Raw genomic sequence first — 17,954 nt, 5'->3', positions numbered from 1 at the left:
ATTGTTTCTCAGAGCTTCTCCCCCCGACCAGGCTAAAGAAACAATATTCCTCTGAATCTCTCGTGGTCTTGCACAACAGGCATGTTTAACTTTTATGCTAATAATTTTCAAACAGATCCCTAATTTGAGATAATAGCTGCAGCCCAAATAACCGAGTTTTTAATTAAGCCAGTCTTTCCATACCCAACAATAAAAGTTTTAAGCAATTTGAAAATGCGTTCTGTGTTCCTGCACGAACCAGGGACAGAGTGACTTCAGAGTACAAAATCAGACTGTGTTCTGAGCGCTACATTCCTCTCTCAAAAGCCAAAATACACACTGGTCTCATGTCCAGGTCCTACTTTAATGGATGCATTCAATAAAACGTCCCAAAATGTCACTTAGAGGGTGGAATTCGCAAGCAACACTTCTCGCTGAAAAATAATACACCAGTATCATAAATACAATTTGCATTAGTTTTCAACATTTGTTTTATAAATACCACATCCTAAGGTTTTCCATCGTGATAGCTGAGCATGCTTCATGATTTTCCAAGAAAAGTAAAAAATTACCACCGAGAGAAGCACCAAGATTGTGCTGGGTGCCAGCATGTACTTCTCAAGAATGTTTTTAAAAGAAAAATAGAGTGAATGAAAAAGTGAGTCTATGTCTCTACACATTGCCACAAAGGAAATTCTGGCCCAAGACCATTCCTGGTGTATCTCTGACATATATTCCTTTTCTACAATACAGAGACTTGGTTTTGAAATGATAACACACTTCTGGAGTTCATCGAAAGATAACATACATGATCTTTTAGTTGAAATCATCACAGTTGGAACTGGCACCAGGAAGACAGGAAACAAAGAGGAGTGACCCGAGTGAGGGAAGGAGCTGGTACCCCAAGGTGGGCTTGCAGCGGACTGAACCCAGCCTCGGCAGGCTCAGGTCTCCATGGGTGCTGAGGCAGAGGCTGGGCGCTACGAGAGTCTACGCACAGGGAGCATTCTGCATCACGTGACGGGTGGCATCAAAGTCCTGGGCAGTTCTGCTAAGTTTGAAACAGGATTCCAGTAGAATAAAACCAGCCAAAGGAAGGACGAATCAGGCTGGCGGACAGATTGGAACTCGCTGCCAGGCTCTGGAGCTGGTAGGGACACAGTAATATGCTCAGAAAAAACTAGAAGGGAAAAACTTGTATTCCGGGCTGTGAGAGATGCCTGGGAAGGATCAACTTAACAAGAGAAAAGGCTGGGGGGCTTTAGGGCCAAAGGGGAGGGGACTGCTGGGCATAAGTAGCTGATCCCAGGGTTCAAGATGGCAACACATCTTCACTGTGCCCTTATCATTTGATGACACCAGAATGTCCTGCATGTCCTTGGCAAATCACAGAGCCTCGGGGACTCTATCTAATCAATTCTAAGTTGCACAAAGCAAGAGCTGCTCCTGGGAATTCTGAGGTCACGAAGTAGTGTTTGTGACTCTACAAGCAGAGAGCCTGGCTGATAATCCCAGCTCCGCCACTTGCTGTCTGTGGGGCCCCAGGTCACAGTCTTCAATCAGTTCTTTTTTTTATCCTCACCAAAGGACATTTTTGCATTTATCTTCAGGTAGAGTGGGGGGTGGGGGAGAAACATCTATGTGAGAGAGACACATCGACTGGTTGCCACCCACACGACCCCAACCGGGGCTGGGGACAAACTGCAACCCAGGTATGTGCCCTTAGCAGGAACCAAACCTGGGTCTCTCTGGTCCGCAGGCTGACACTCTAACTGCTGAGCCAAACTGGCCAGGGGTTCAATCAGTTCTTGATCCCAGTTTCCTTATCTAAGAAATAGAAATACAAAGTATTTAGCATCATACAGTTGTAAGGGTTAGATGGTCCATGTAAAACACATAGAACACTCCTTGGCACATAATAAGTGCTCAGTAAATGTTTCGTGGCGTGATAGTAGTAATGTTAGGAGTGAAAGGCAATGCCTAGAAAGATCTGGTGCAATAGGCCCTCATTCTCGGACAGCTATTCTTGCGCTGGCTTTGCCTGCCTTTAGGCCCAAGTCAAAACTGCGTTTGTCCCAGTTCCTGCCCCGGTGCTAACCCTCCACTAATAGGAACTCCCTCCTCTTCGCTGTTGGAAAGTGAATCTCATCACAAATAAACCCTGACCCAGAGAGAGACTCCCAGAAACTCGATGAAGTCAGCCCAGGAGGTTTCTGGAAGCCAGTAATGGCAAATGAATCTCTTAATTACTGGTATTAATCAAATGCCTCTTAAATGTCCTCACTCCGTTGCTTTCCCACGTGACCGCGTCGGCTCAGAGCCAGCTCCTTTGCTTGGCACAGTTCTTGACACCTGCTATTCTTAGAGTCGTCTGATCTGAGACACAACAAGTTACTGGTTCGTTGTACAAGAACCGCAGCACTCAGCTGGTGGAAGGGGAGAGCGGTGGGCAGTGGCGAGCCAGAATGAAATCAGGAAGCCCCGAACTGGACTTGATGCGGCTGGAGGGAGGCCGCAGGGGAGAACGCAGACGGACAGCAGGGAAGCAAGAGTCGCCGTAGATTCTGGCTGGATAAACATTAGACCAGCTCCCTGGGACTGCAACGGATGGCCTTTGTCATTTCTTCGTGCACGGGCCATCAGGTGCTAGACAAGGGACAGGTCCCCCATAGGAGGTTCAAGGTGCTGCTGTGGAAATAATACTAGCACCATGTTAGAAGCACCCGAGTGCCAGGTGGGACCTCACCTCAGCCTCACCACAGACCTGGAAGGGCCATAGTTTGAGTGCATACTTTTCTCCTACGGTTCCTACGTAAAATGCCACAAAAAGCTGTCCACCGAGAAGCGCCCCTCAATCTTGTCCCCATCTGCCCCATTCCCACACTCACCCCTTGTAGGTAACCACTCTGATGTGTCCCTTACTTTATCCATCTGTGTGTTTTCTGTTTCGTTTCGTTTTTTTAGTTTTTGAAATATATATATGTATGTGTATATATATATTTATATTTTCACTCAAGGAGGTAGTATTGCCCATGCTCCTTACACCCAAGGAAACCAAAGTTTATAGAAGTTGATTGATTCTTCCTCTGGGCTGACATTTGGCTGGTCAAGAACCTATGTACTCCTAAGGTCATTGTTGGCTACAGGATCCAACCTGAAGGTCAAGGCTGCAAGTGACCCTTGAGTCTGAAACCAAGGTTCCTGGTGAATTAGCAGATTTGAAGATTTGAAAAATGCTGTGCTTTTGTCCTACGGTCCCAGCAAGTCCACTCTGATCGTCACTTGCCATCATCTCTCACACTTGGCTGCTGCTCTGGGCCCCCCGTCAGTCATCTCTCACCTTCTCGCAGCTGTCTCTCCAGCTCTCACTACAAGACTTGCTCAAAGGACACAGCCCCAAGGACATGGCCCCTGTCTTAGGACTGGCACGCAGGAGGACACAGGTCCTGTGCCAATGCTCCCGGTCCAGCCCCTGCCAGCTGTGATGGCTGATAAAACGCTATTGCGATCTCAAGAATAATGTGAAAGACAACATTTTCAACTGGATATTAGATGCACAGCTCCGAGGATCCATAGAGCTGGGATTGGCTTCCCTCCCACTACACACAGCTGTAGTCCAAGGGCTGGCTCACCATCCCCATTGGGATGTTGCTGAATTTTCTGCTTTATCCCTTGAGTCTAACCTCTTACTCCCTCCCACCTCTGAGAAAGGAAGATGCAAAGCCATCCTCTCCACTAACCTAAGAGAAAATTCTAATTTATGTCTTCACCAGAATAGATCACAATAAGAACAAGCCCCTCCCATCATGCTGGGTCCAGACAAGGCAATTCCAAAGGTAGAAAGTGCCATGCTCCCCATACACGTATCCAGTCTTAAAAGATGTGTGTGTGTGTGTGTGTGTGGTGGAGGGAGGGGGTCTCTGAACACTTGAATCCACAGGGAACTGAACCAACACCATCTATAGCTCATGTTTACACCTCATCCCCGGGGAAAGGTCAGATCTGCCCGCTGCCTGTTGAAAGGAATCTGTTTTGTGATAACTTCACTACAATATTTAAGCCAACATATTTCCCAAAGGGGAAAAAAACAGTGATTTCCTGGGATAGTCCAAATGAAAATCTACATGAAAAATAAATGCCTTGGAAGGACACAGTCTTATGGAAGATGCTCCACTTTGTGTTCCTGACAGGCCCATAGTTGTATCTGCAATCTTCGGCAGGGTTCGAGTGGTGTTGTGGGTTCAGAGCCCCCCTGAGTATCACGAACGGGCATCTGTCTTATGTGTATATGATTAAACAGCTCACCAAAGACTGAGGCTAAAAATGCAACCCAAGAAGGAAAAACAAGCTTCAGATTCTCTGGTGGAGCATCATGTGTGATAGAAGGAGGACTTGGATAAGCAACGAGCTGAAAGTTCCTGTTGGAAAACGGTGCTTTGGGCAGCAAGACCCAGCCTGAGAGACAGATGGAGTCCTGTGGCCAGCCCAGGTGTGTTTCCGTCATTTCTATTGTAAAGAGGTATATCCTTGGGCCACAAAAGTCTTTGTCCTCAGTCATGATTCAGAATGCCACAGGGAGCTGCCAACAGCCAGGCTGCAGGGAGGACTGTGATTGATTTCTGTGGCACTGATCTTTGTGGCTGCAATCCTGGAAACGGAGTACTAGTAGCAAGACTTGCTCTGTCTGCAAGGCCCGGGGAGGCCCAGGAGCCTGCGGGGCGGGGGCTCCATTTCAGGTCTTTGTCATTTGCAAGCTGGGTGGCTGTAACTCTGGACAAAGTCACCATACCTCTCTGTACAGTAGCTGGGAAACAGCACGATTGCCTGAGGATTGGGGTTTTGTTGAAAAATTTGCAAACACAGAGGACTAGGGGGATTGACAGGCGTCAGCCCTAAACTGGGGACGGATGCAGATGACCAGAGAAAGAAGCATGGGCTCCATCTGACAAATGAGCAGCAGCCCTTACTTGCCAGATAACCCTAGCTCCATGCCCTTCCCAGCTTGCCCTTTGCACACTTTTTGCAAAAATTTAAAAGAACTCCAGTATAATTCACTGGACATTGGTAACTATTTTACTGTTACGGAGCCATTTCAAGTCATGGCCAAGGCCTGCCCTCTAGCGGTCAGAAAATTGAAATGCCTCTTCTTATTAACAGTAAATTGGTTTTGAACTTCGTGATCATTTGTAATAGTTGGGTGACCTCTGCTGTCATATTTATCATGTTTTAGAATGTCAAGCTAAAAGAGAATTTAGAATTGATCTAGTCTGTCTTTTTTAATAATTCAGTTCTTTCAAAACTGTACCTCTTTAATATTATTTTGTATTAGTTTCAGGTGTACAGCACAGTGATTAGACAATCATATACTTTACAAAGCGGCCCCCGATATTTCCAGTACCCACCTAGCACCGCGCATCGTTATTACATTATCATTGACTATGTTCCCTAGGCTGTACTTTACATCCCTGTGACTGTTTGGTAACTACCAATCTGTACTTAATCCCTTCACCTTCTTCAACCCATCCCCCAGCCCCTCTGCCCCTCCGTTCTCTGTATCTATGAGTCTGTTTCTGTTTTGTTTGTTTGTTTGTTTATATTGTACTTTAGATAATATTGAATGTAAACTGTAATTTAAAAATAAAATTTTAAAAACTGTCCTGGTTGGTGTGCACAGTGGTTAGAGCATCAGCGGGTGAACCGAAGGGTCATAGGTTTAATTCCTGGTCAAGGGCACATACCTGGGTTGCAGGTTTGATCCCCAGCTCCAGTCGGGGCACATGTGGGAGGCAACCAACCGATGTGTCTCTCTCACATCAATCTTTCTCTCTCTCTCTCTCCTTTCTCCCTTCCACTCTAAAAAGTCAGTGGGGAAAAAAAAACCTCAAGTGAGGATTAACAGAACAAAAAAAACTGTACCTGACTCTTGCTTTAACACCCAACTTCCACCTAAAGCTAGCAGGACAAAACAAGATCACAGAAACTTCCCACATCTGATGAAATGGTTGTATTTCAAGGCCAGTAATTCGGCAGCCGCGGGAGAGGAAAGGGCTACCACCTGCTCCGCGGCCCTTTGGGTCTGGGTGCCGAGGAACGAGACTCAGATGAGACCGAGCGCAGCCCCCAAGGCCGCCCGTGGCCCCAAAGCAGAGCTCGTCAGCCACAGACAGGGAATTCAAAATGATTTTCTCTAATTGAAGAGCAGACAGAAAGCTACACTCAGCTCTCAATCCGTACCGTGAAGGAGGGCGGACAAAAAGTCCCGGATAAAGCAGAAAGGATGTTTAAGAAAATCCTCTGGCCCTGGCCTGTTTGGCTCAGCGGTTAGAGCGTCGGCCTGCGGTCTGGAGAGACCCAGGTTCGGTTCCCGCTAAGGGCACCTCCCTCGGTTGCAGTTTGTCCCCGGCCCTGGTTGGGTCGTGCGGGTGGCAACCACTCGATGTGTCCCTTTCACGTCGATGTTTCTCTCTCTCTCCCTCCCACTCTATCTGAACAAAAATATGGAAAAATGTCCTCAGGTGAGGATTAAAAAAAAAAAAGAAAATCCTCTGGCCCTGGCCGGTTGGGCTCAGTGGTAGAGCATCAGCCCGCAGACCAAAGAGTCTCGGGTTTGATTCCGGCCAAGGGCATGTACCTTGGTTGTGGTTTGTCCCTGGCCCAGGTCGGAGTCATGAGGGAGGCAACCAGTCAATGTGTCCCTCTCACATCGATGTCTCTCTCTCTCTCTCTCTCTCTCTCCCCTCCTCCCACACTAGCTGAAGCTATTTGAGAAAATATCCTCGGGTGAGGATTAAAAAAAAAAAGGAGAGAAGAAAATCCATCTACACCATTTTAAAGAAACTATAGGCATAGCCGCTCCTTAAATGTGAACAAAATGAAAAGAAATGATGCGAACCTACTGCAGCAAAACGAGCGAGGCAGCAGGCAAGAAAGAGACAAAACACACGATCAAAAAGGCCAAGGGAGGAAAATGAGATCCAAAGGAGATATGCTGCTTCCCTTTGAATGTTGGGAGGATGCTGACTAGAGAAGAATTCACGAAAAATATGAATTCCATAAAATCAGACCTCGAAAAAAAATGCTAAAACAATTGACAGAGATGAAAGAAGAGATTGCAGAGCTGAGGGGCAAACTGAGGAACCAAACAACATGGGTAGAGATCTAATAAATTATAAATGGCAGAGGAGAGTCGAGTGGGGCTGAGGGTGTCCTGGAGAGACGGCGGGATCATCACAGAAAATGCAGGATGAAAAGACAACACAATTAAGGAAAAGATGAAAGATTCTGAGACAAACAAGTATCCAGCATGAAGATACTTGGCATCCTTAGAGAATAAAGGAAAACAAATAAGAATTTAAAGATATAACCCAGGAATCATTTTCTGAAGGGAAAAACTATATTCACAGATTTTTTTTTAAAGGGTTAGGTCGAGAAAAATGGATACAGAATGATCAAAATTGAGATATTTCCTGGTTAAATGATTGAACACGAGAGATAATAAAAATCCTTCAGACATTCAGGGAGACAAAGGCAAGTCACCCATCTGAGGAGAAGAAGTCAGGTGGGTTTTAAGGCTTCTCCATGGCAACTCCAATGCCCAGAGACAATGGAGCAGGGACCCCAAACTTCTGGGAAAAATAGGGTGACCCAAGAAGATTATACCAAGTCAGGTGTCATCAAGTATGCAAATAAAAGAAAGATATTTTCTGAGATGAAAGAGTCCAGAAAGAGAAAACTCGTGAACTCTTTCTAAAGCAAAAACCAACTTCAACAAAGCCATTGGACAAATAATCCCAGTTGAACAAGAGTTGAATAATCGTGAAAAATCGATGAATGAAAACACTATGGAAAAAAGAACTAGTGTGAAATACTGCTGTGATCTGAATGTGTGGTGTATGTTGAAATCCGAACCCCCAAGGTGATGTATTGAGAGGTGATTAGGTCACAAGGGAGGTGCCTTTATGAGGGGAATGAGTGCTCCTGTGGAAGAGACCCCAGAGCCACCCTCACCCCTTCCTCCAGGGGGGGCGGGGAGGTTCGCAGTGACAATAGGGCTATCTATCTAGGACATGGGTCCTCAGCAGACACCAAATCTGCTCAAGCCATGATCTTGGACTTCCCAGCCTCCAGAACTAAATAAATACAGTGATACCTCGGTTCTCGAATGCCTCGGTTTTCGACCAAATCGGTATTCGACCAGGAGATTCGAGAAAATTTTGTCTCGGAATCCGAACAAATATTTGGAACTCGAACTTCCGAGATGAGCCGAGTTGAGCCGAATGGCGTTCATTCGGCCCAGCGCGCCTTGCTTGCGTCATCAGTGTGAGCGCAGAGAGAGAGTCACGCTTTGTGGAGTCACGCTTTCCTATTGGTTTCATTGCTTCGGTTCTCGAACAATTCGGTTCTCGACCGTCGTCCTGGAACGAATTATGTTCGAGAACGGAGGTATCACTGTATTGGTAAGAGCAGCCCAAATGAACTAAGATACACACCAAGTTTAGTTAATTTCACAGCTAAGGCTAATCATGTTTGAACATGAAGGAAGCACAAAAGAATGTACATACCGTGAGCCCTAATAAAGTGAAAATAATGTAAGCAAAATCTGAAGACGTGGGGAGGAAGAGTAAGCACAGTAATTCTCTTACTTTTTGTAGTAGGGTCAGCAAACTATCACCTTTGGCTAAATCCAGCCCACCATCTGCTCTTATAAATAAAGATTTATTGGGACACAGCCACACTCGGTGCATTTATGCATCTGGCTGCTTTCTTGCTACAGCAGCAGAACAGAATCGTTGTGACCAAGGTCTTTTGTTCATAAATCCTAAAATATTTACTACCTGACTCTTTGCAGAAAACATTTGCTAATCCATTTTATAACCCTGAAATAATTCCCATACATCTAAATTATATGTATAATATACATGTATCGAAAATTAAATATGTGGCTTAAAAATGAGTGTCTTTTAAAGGGATTTTTGTTGTTGTAAATCCTCACCTGAGGATATTTTTTTAAATTGATTTTTAGAGAGAGTAGAAGGAAGGAAGAGAGGGGGAGAGAGAGAGAAACATCAATGTGAGAGAGACGCATCAATTGGTTGCCTCCCACGTGTGCCCTAACCGGGGTCTGGAATGGACCTGCAACCCAAGTAGGTGCCCTTAGCTGGGAATTGAACCCACAACCCTTCAGTGTGAGGGCCGATGCTCTAACCACAGAGCAACACCGGCCAGGGCTATTAATGATCTTTTTAATCCAACCTATATATGTATATATGTGCACATGTCTAAAATAGTGTTTTTGGAATTACTTCTGAGTGGTAAGATCTGGAACAATTCATTGTTTCTTTTTTTTAATGCCTGACTTTTTGTAATGAGCACGTATAATTAAGAAAACCATCAAGTGGTTAATTACACTTAAAAATACAAGAGCCAGTTTATGCCATTTTCCAAGCCAGCTTCACTGAGAAGCTCGAACCTGTTGGTTGAACGTCCCCATCCCCTCCTCTTCACCTCAAAAAGTTCACGTGTGCTTTGGAAATGTGATTGGAGAATTTCCGTACATGCCATAATCGAAAGCTGGGACATTCCTTTCCTCGCTTCCTACACCTGCCTTCAAAGGAGGGTTGAAGAGTAACCTGTACTTGAAATAGCAGGGGGCGCCCTCCTTCACGTGTATGGGCGTGTAATGCTCCATCTCGGCTTCCTGTCTGTCCTGCCCAGCCCTGCCTCTTAGAAACTGCGTGGAAGGCAGTTACTGAACACCTCTGAGACTCAGTTTCCCCACCTCCCACTCCTGTCCACCACCAATCCATCCTCCGCACTGCAGAGCAGATCATGCCTCTCCCACCAGCAACCTTCCATGACTTCCCGTTGTTCTCAGAATCCATCCTAAACTAAGACTGACGGACCCTGTCTGACCCTGCTCCTGCCAGGTCATTCCACACACCATGTCACACCCTCTGGTCCAGAACACTGGCATGTTGTCAATACCTGGAACATATTAAGCTCTTTCCCACCCCTGGGCCTTTGCACTGGCTTTTCTCCACTAAGATCTTTCCTCTCCCAAACTCTTTTGCATTCAAGAATCCTTCTCAGTGTTTAAACCGGGTTAACTGTCACCTCCTCAGAATGGCCTTCCCTGACCCTATCGAAAATCTCTCCTGCCCAGTGTGTATGGTCTTACTTGCACTTAACATAGTAAGTAATTGTTTGTTTGTTTTTTGTTTGTTTGTAAGTAATTGTAATTGTTGTATTTGTTTAATTGCTTTTTGCCTGTCTCTCCCTCTGGAGCCGAATTTCCAGGAGAGTGGAGACCTGCCTGTCTCCTTGATTAGCATCTAGCCTAATGCTTGGCACTCGGTAAGCACCCAGTATTTGTTGAGTTAATGAATGAATGGATTTGCAAAATATGTGTGCTGGCTGCTCCCTCCAGGCTATTATAAAAAGAAGAAAAAAAGGTGAAAGCCCTTGTTATGGGGTGAATGTGCCCCCTCATAATTCACATGTTGACGTTCTAACCCCCAGTACCTCGGAATGTGACTGCATTTGGAGACGTGGCCTTTAAAGACGAGATTAAGGGGAAATGCGGCCATCTGACGGATGCCCTTATAGGAAAAGGAAAGAGGGACACAGAGACACCAGGGATGTGCACACAGAGGGGAGACCAGGCGAGGTCTTCTTGCAGAAGGCAGCCGCCCACAAACCAAGGAGAGAGGCCTCAGGAAACCCAATCTGCCAACACCTTGACCTTGGACTGCCAGCCTCCAGAACCATGAGAAAATAAAGTTTTCTTACTCTCTCCACCCAGTCTGTGGTATTGGGTTACGGTGACCCTAGCAAATTAATCCAGCCCTTCATCAACTAAACAGTATTAACTATAAGTAACAACTTAATATTTGAAAGAACAATGTTAGGCACTGCTGAGGGATCAAAACAGCAAGTGTGTTCAAGCTATTCATTTGAAGCAACAGAATTTGAGAAGTGAATTTTTGAGGCTAGAAAGGCAGAACTAACTTCACAATTTGTGGGGCCCAGGGCAATGGGAAAACAGGGGGCCCCTGTTCAAAACCCAGGGGGGGAAGTGCCATTAAATACACTAGAAGATAAAGCTTTCTCTTTCTTCATTCAAGTTGAGCGTTCTCTCTCCGATCTTACGGTGTTTTCTCCTTGCTGTTTGGTGCTGATCTAAGAAAAATGTAAGATTAGGAGCGTGGATGTTACCATTCTTCTTTATATTGTACAAAGTCAGTATTAAGGGCAAATATAAGAGCTCGGTTGCAGAATCACTGAAATTGCATAATTTGTGTTGTGTAGCTCACACACGTGTATGCATTTCCTTATCACAACAGCACAAATGCTGCAAAAATAAATGGCTCCGTTGTTTTTATGTCACTTCCTGATATGTGTACATCCCACCAACCCTGTCCGCCTTCGCCTCACTAATGAGTAAGAAGGACTGAGACCAAGGAACTACGCGTGCCCCACCTCTCCCTTTCCTCCATGTCATAGTTCAGCCCAAATGTTGGCTCACACATGAGGTAGCATGAATAAGGATGTGGTGGGGGATCCTGAGCCATCTGCGTGTCTTGGAATGCCATTGTCTTCTGTGTTCGAAGCAGGTTCTGATTTGAACAGAAGCACAGCCTCCCGGTGTAACACACTTGCCTCGTTCTCGCTCTGAACCTCCCTGGACTTCACGCATCGTGGGTGCCGCTGAGTTCTGTGCTCACGGGCGTCATGAACGCTGCCTGCAAGGCTGTGCGAGTCTACTACAACTATCTCTTGTCCCCATGCATGCTGCACTGTCCCCCTGGACTTGACGACAAAACACACGTCCAAAGATAAGACCGTTAAGAATTTCAAAAAGGCCGCAGCAGAGAGAGAGCCTGAGTGTGAGGCCCTGTGCAACTACACGATCGCAGGCCCTGAAGCCAGCCCTGGAGAAGAGGGAAGCCATCATTCAAGAGCAAAGACATTAAATGGGCCCAGACTGGCCGCAAGCAAATTCCCAAACAATAAGCAGGCTGCAGAGGTCCCTACAGCCTTCCTGTAAACGTGCCAAGTCCAGTGCCCAGCCCTTAGGAGGGGAGACAGGAATTAACAATGGCCTGCAGCGGATTTTCACTCTTGGGACACAGTATCCCAGGTCTCGTGGGCTTTGGTAGCAAGACTGCGAACCTATAAAACAAAACCATTTATTTCTCCGGGGAAACCGTTCCTGAGTTCTCAGTCTTCTTTGGGAACTCACCCTATTTCTAAGGTAAAAGCTACTGGGCCTGTGAGTCTGGAAGAACACTGGTCTCTAACAAGGCAGAGCCCGGTGGGGTGTCGTGCTGAGACCACGAAGAGGTGGATGGAGGCAGCCAGGGGCAGGGGAATCCCTGAGCCAGACGCCTGAAGACCCCCGTTGGGTGATCAACACTCATAGTAAGCGTGTGACCTTAGTCACCTCCCTCAGAGCCTCATTTCTGTCTTTTGCAAAACAAGCGAGTTGGATTTGATGATCCCCAAGGGCCCGTACTGAGCTAAAAATAACCAGAACCAGCACGACTGTGACAGAGCAGGCAGAGAGAAAAGGGTGACGGAGTCACATGGAACAACTGGACAGTGCAAATGAACCGGAGACGCTTTTAGAAACCACGGCGGGCTGGTCCTGACCGGCTCCTCACAGGTCTCGAAAGTTCCCTGGCTACTTGTGGCCGGACTTGCTCCAGGACACAGGAATGTGGGCTGGGCCAGTGGCCACCAGCAGGCCACTTTTCCAGCCAGCTTGCTTTGCGTCCCCACCTGGGGCAGTGCCTTTTGCCTTGTTACCCTCCGGTCCACCTTTGGCCAGTTTGTGACCCTGGGTCACAGGAAGACCCTGAAGAACTGTGACCTTTCTTGCTTTTTTATCCCTCTTATTTTTCTTATGAACCCGCCCTTGGCCTCTGACCACCTTCCATCTCGAGGACCACTGCTGGGAACAAAGCCGTCAGGGGCAATAGGTCTGGGAGAGAGGGAGGTGGGCTGACCACCCTAGACCTAGCGCTGAGGCGAACAAGCTGCGTGGCCTCAAACTGGTACCTTCTTCCGCCGGTTATTGTGGTTGTTGTTTGCCTCCCCAGCATCTCTTCTCAGGTGACAGCACCCCGAGTTCACCTGTGCATTTGGATACACTCCTCTGCTGTTAGGAAATCCTAATTTTAGGTGGACTTCGCCCGTTCCCCTGCTCTGAGTAGGCTCTCGCTGTCCCAATCCAACTGGTACACCTCACCTTTCTGACCCCAGAGAGGGATCAGGGCGAAGACAGGACCTGTTTAAAGACGATGAGACTTGAGAACTGTAAAAGGGCTCCTGGGAGAGAAACATTCCTTATCTTCTCACCAGACTTGAAGGCATGAGCCCAGGAGGCTGGGCCAGCGGGAAGCGGAGAGGCCCGAGGCGGCAGGGTCGGTGCTGAGTGTCAGGAAGCCCCGAGGATTGTGGGGAGCAGAGTGTTCTGGCCCCGACAGTTGCCAGCTCTTGAGAATGCACAACTAGCTGCTGTTTGGGGCCCTACTAGTCAATGCTGGCGCAGTAGCAAAAATGTGACCATCCTTTTACAGATGACCTTCAGGGACAGGACTTAAGAGAGCTCCAAACACACAGAGGTTTGTCACCACAGATCTTTCTAATGCTGCTTGATCTTTTCTACGTATTAAGTCTTACGAAAGCTTTGCCTTGAATGCTTACGGATGGGCAGTACCCAGGTACGAGCGGTCGCCCCTACCTGGAGGCAAGACAGGCCAGGGAAACGAGGGAAACGGAGCAACCACACCCAGTTGGACCCGGTTAGCAGTAAGTTTTCTGCACCTGAGGACGTCATCTTTGTGCAGCAAGTTACAGTTTAACGAGGCCTTTCATCCCGCAGTGCCTGGCACGTGGCTGAGCAATCAATGAGTGCTGTAAATGGTTGAGTGAATCTGTAGTTGTTTTTCCTCTCCGGAATCACCCTGAGAAGGGGGATTCGCTTTCCCGCTCTACAGAAAGAGTGCCCGAGGTGATGGAATAAGTCTCCTGAGACCACGCAGCTGGCTCCCGCAGCAGCTCCCCCCAGAACCCAGGTGCCGGGCCGAGGCCAGTTCATCTGGAGAAGAGTGTGGCCCCCTGTCAGAAGGGGACGGGGCTTCTGGGTGGGGTCAGGGGTCGGGTCGCGTGCCTCCCTCGGCAGGTCCTACTAGAACACGACGGGGAGCTGCCAGGGAGAGGGGGTGGGTAGGCAGAAGTTCAGGCTGCGGACCAGCTGGGAATTGAGCAAAAGGAAAAAGAAAAAGATGTCTCGGTGCCAAGACTCCAGGGAAATGTTTGTTGACTTTTTGCTTCATATCCACCACTTCCAACTGGGCTTTGAAGCTAACTTTTTGATAGAAGGGCTCCCTGGGGCGGGTGGGAAGTTCACGGCCTTGTTGCTGCGGTTCTCTGGGCAACTGCACACCCACAGCAGCGCCGGGATGATGCCCGAATTACGCAGAAAGTGGAGGGAATTACGGGGAAAGCAGAGAGCGCTCCGGGAAAAGTGGAGACAGAACAACAATTAAAGGGCAAACCAAGAACCGTTACAGGGGTGCACCCCGGGCGTCGGTGCTGTGCCTTCAGGATGCCAAGGGGCCCGCTCCCAGTGTCCTTCACCACCAAACTGTCCCAGATCACCTTGCCCTAGGAGGAGTCCCAGGGAACCAGCAGCCCTCGCTCTCGGCCAAATCTCTTACGACGGACATCTCCATGGAGTGACCTTGTGAAAGCGTGAAGGTGGACATTCACCGCCCTGCTCGGGGGCTTTCCTGGCTCCCCGTCACCGGCAGAACCGAGTCTGTGCTTCTTCAGAGCTTGGTGGTGCTCCCGACCTCAGACTCCATTCCCAACAATTTTCTTGAATCTGGGCGTTTGCACAGGTGTTCCCCTTTGGCTACCCCGTTTATCCTGAGGGCCTTTCTTGGAAGTACTGGAGAGATTTGGAGATGTCCTTCCGTAAGAATAAAAGTAGAGAATGAAAACCTACCAAATGTCCGCATGTGTCCGAAAAGAGATCACACTCAAATGAGTGTGTGGACGAGGCAGCCAAAGTGGGCTGATGGAGTAGCCCCGACTAGGAGGAGAAGCTGCTTCCCGGCTCTGCAGCCAATAGCTGAAAGGCAAGCATGCAGGGCATTGTTGCCAGGTTTTCCCAGAGAAGCCTGAAGTCCATGTGGGATGTGTGTGTGTGATCTTAAATCTCCCCAAATTGTTTATATTTCTTATAGTTACTGATCAGACCAGAGAAACAACTCGTATGAGGCCCAGGGATGCCAGTGTTTGACCTTTGCTCCAAGAAACCTGGCCTCACATGGTCTGTTTATTTAAACCCGCCGACACCAAAGCTCCAAACAAACACCCATAGAAAGTGATCGATACACGAATGAACAGAGACTTGCCAGAATCAACTATTGGCACATAACAGGTGGTCAATAAATAGCTGCTGAGTGGGAGAAAGAAGGAATTAATAACGAAGGCATGTCTGCAGTTCAAAATTTCTACCACTAGATGGGGAAGTTCATTTTTCTCTGCCGGGGAAACCTTTGTTTTGTTGGAGATTTCTGCGGGGGTAGGGGGAGGATTTGCCTTGGAACCAAACAGTTCTCTTTTCTTAGATCGTTTTATGGGCACCTTTACAAGTTGTGCATACTTAACTTGAACATCCCACAAATACCAATAACTGTTTCCTCGTTGTCTTTGCCATTCCTCTTACTTTCCACCCCAGTCAGTTCTGGCTACAAATAAAGTCATGAGAACATGTTTCCCTTGGTGTGGGTAGTATTGTGGTTAGAAATAGAGAATGATGGAGCAGGGAGAGGTTGGGTATTTAAGGACCTCACAGTCTCTTTGAGTACATAGACCCTTAACTCAGTTACAATATAATGTATTTGAAACTATAATGCTGGTGCATATATGACGCTTAGCGGAGCCAGAGGAGAGAGCGACAACCTCATCTTGGCTAAGGTGCAGAAGTCCTCAGAGGAATAGCTTGTGGGCTGGATGGACCTTGAAGGACGAGAAGGAATTCACCAAGGTACCAAGGCAGGAAGAACATGCATCGTTCATCCAATAGCCGTGAGCATCTATGTGTGCTCGGCGCTTTGCTGGCCACTGGGGTTCAGTGGTGAACAGAACACAGGGGCTCTGTCCCTCTGTCCTTAAGGAGCTCACAGTGCAGTAAGAGAGATATCTAATAATCAAGAGAGGAAATACATTGTTTAAAATTGCAGTTTGTGGGAAGAATTAGGAAGGAAATGGTCAGATTCTGAGATAGAAAATAGAAAGCAAGATCTATATTATTCAGAGTGGTCCAGAGAGGCCTCTCCAAGGAGGTAACATTGCAGCTGCAGTGGAGAATGAGGGGAACCTGTCATACACACAAGGAGGGGAGGGGGTGGGGTGAGGCAGGCTTACGGGCAGAGGATGCTCCTAGCAGAGGGAATGATGAATGCTCTTTGGGAAGCAGACCAACCATTGTGAAACCATCTGTGAAAGGTGGGAAAGCCTCCCAATATATTGGAGGAACCATGAAAGGTTCCTATCATATTAGGATGAGCAGTGGGAAAGGGGAAAAGAAAGTGGTGGGAACTGAGGCCAAAGAGGTGGGCAGCGTCCCCCACTGGCAGAGGAGCCCAGGCTTTATCTGAGAGCCCAGTCTTCCCCAAACAAGTCACCCTCCAGCAACCTCACCATTCCTGCTGTGTCATCATCATTATTATTTCCTGATTTTTCTGTTATTAAACTTATTTTTTACTTATATAAAATATAAAGAAAACTTAATGTGGTGTGTGTGTATCTCAAGAGTATCATTGGCCATTAAGAGAAGGCAAAAGAAATATGAGACCAATAAAATGTCTCGTGGGGTCCACACCTTACACTTTAGGATATGGGGATGGAAGACATGGGGAGATGTGACTGAGGAGATGAGATGGTGTTTCAGAAATCAGTGCTGAAAGGGTGATTCCATTTATATCTCCTACAAAAACAAAAAAGGGAGATGATAAATCTGGCAGCCGTAAAAAGGGATATTCCTAGACAAAAATCCCCGCCCCCAAGGGGTTTTCCAGTGGAGAATTGCACGAGAGCCCAGAAGAATAGCAGGCTGCTCTAAGAATCCAGAGAGCCACTGGGTAAGGATGACCCGCTCACCGAAATTCCCATGTTTAGGGTCACTTCCTCCAGCTTCAGGAGAATTGCTTGGCTACTTGGCAGATGGTAAATAAAGAGATTTAGATAAAGCTCCTGAAAATGTGAAACTAACTCCTAGTTCCTGACTGGGGAAAGCCACAATACAAAATCTAAGAGACTCTTTGGTTATTCATACAAACTCATACCTGACAGCTTAGAGAAAAGTCCACTTAAGCACCCATTTCCGGGAGCAGTTTCGCCTTTTACTTTTCCATTCCACAAATATTTAGGAAGCACTTATGAAAGGTCAGATACTGTGTAGAAATCAAAAGGATGAAAAATTCAAACGCCTAGCAGGTGTCAAGAGAGAAATACTCATGAGCGAAGTGGGCTCGTGTGGGACAATAAGGAATGGTGGGGACTGGAGCGAACTGGAAAATACAACCCCCGTTTGAAAGGGGAACCTGTTCTTCAGTTCTGGCCAATCGTAGCCCAAGCAGGAATGTGGAGTCTGTGTTGACAGGACTTCAGATATTTCAACAGAAAATCCACTGCACAATGGTCATTATATTTAGGGGGAAAGTTGGGGGTGGGAGGAATACCTTCTGAATTTTAAAAGCTGGCCAGTAAATAAAAAAAAGTTTAAAACACTCTGAAGGCCAAGAAAAATACATCCGCAGATGGATGCAATCCAAGGGCCAACGGGTGACCTCTGGGTGTAACAGAGTCTCAGCCTTTTTGGGGCTTGTGTGTGAGGAGATAAGACAGTGTTCATAAATAACTCCAACAGAGAACATGGTGATAAGTGTTGTGTGAGCAAG

Source organism: Molossus molossus, unplaced genomic scaffold, assembly GCF_014108415.1.
Source record: "Molossus molossus isolate mMolMol1 unplaced genomic scaffold, mMolMol1.p scaffold_m16_p_4, whole genome shotgun sequence".
Lineage (NCBI taxonomy): Eukaryota > Metazoa > Chordata > Mammalia > Chiroptera > Molossidae > Molossus > Molossus molossus.
Note: the sequence above shows the minus strand (reverse complement) of the source record.